This window comes from Propithecus coquereli, unplaced genomic scaffold (assembly GCF_000956105.1).
Source record: "Propithecus coquereli isolate 6110/MARCELLA unplaced genomic scaffold, Pcoq_1.0 Scaffold9, whole genome shotgun sequence".
Lineage (NCBI taxonomy): Eukaryota > Metazoa > Chordata > Mammalia > Primates > Indriidae > Propithecus > Propithecus coquereli.
In genome coordinates, this window is record NW_012155284.1 from 7,883,331 (window position 1) to 7,884,548 (window position 1,218).

Here is a 1,218-nt window from a genome sequence, read left to right on the forward strand (position 1 = left end):
AGAGAGCAAATTTGCTTTTCCTCTGCCTTTTTGTTCTATTCAAGCCCTCAACAGATTGGATGATGCCAGCCCACGTTGGTGAGGGCAATCCTCTTTACTCAGTCTACAGATTCAAATGTTAATCTCTTCTGGAAACACCCTCACAGACACATCCAGAAATAACATTTTAGTAGCTATCTGGGCATCCTTTAGCCCAGTCGAATTGACACATAAAGTTCACCATTATAAGAGCTTCTCTCCCCTTTCTCCTGTAGTGCTGGGGAAATACAGTTGATCTGTGCTCCTTGACAGGCACTTCTGGGTGAGACCCCCACCCATGATTAGCACTTTTCTTCGCTGTCTGATTTGAACCATGGGTCTGGAAGTGGAGGCAATTTCTTGGGGAAGGGAGAGAATTTCATAGGACTTTTCTGTTTGAAGTTTCTATAATAATTAGTTTAGGGCCTGCAAAGGTGTAATTCCTAAGGAATTTAATTATTGAAAGGATTTTTAATTATCAAAGGGGTTTTAAAATGTTTTCAACAAGAAGCCTCCAGGGTGAATATTTTAGAATATGTGACATGAGTGTCCATAACCAGCAGTTCTTCTACAGTTGGTTTAAGTTAATTTGGCTTCATCAAAGGAGGCAAGTAAAATTGATCCAGACAATATTTTACCACACATGTCTAGAAACAAGAACCTTGATTCTCAATAATAATTTCCTGCTGTTTCCTCTTTGGGCCAGGACTCTCCTTGTTTTAATTTGTTGGTTTCTGATAGAGGGATGTGAGCTAATGTCTTCCCTTCACAATCTTGTGTGAGAACCTGGTTCTCTGATACAACTAGAATGTGTCCACATCACACTGCCTTCCTTTCCAATTCAGAAAAAAATCGGGCAAGTGACTCACTTGGCACTGAGTAAACCTTGGACCAGCTAGACATTTGAAGACTGACTAAATGTTTGTCTAAGTTGTCAGAACTTTCAAATTGAGTGGACTTGGATACTTAACAGACTAATTTACTTAGATGAACATGTCCACAAAATGGACATGACCAGTGATTTCTGGATGTTTGGATTTCAATAACCAAAAAAATTTCTAAAATGATTTTGGAGACCAACGTAAGTTATTAACATTTTTTCTTTGCCAAGTAAGACCATTAAAAAAGTACCAAAGTACCATCTACTATGACCAGTGGTTCCTAGGAAGTCGCCCAAGGGCATAAAGGCTGTGTCTCACC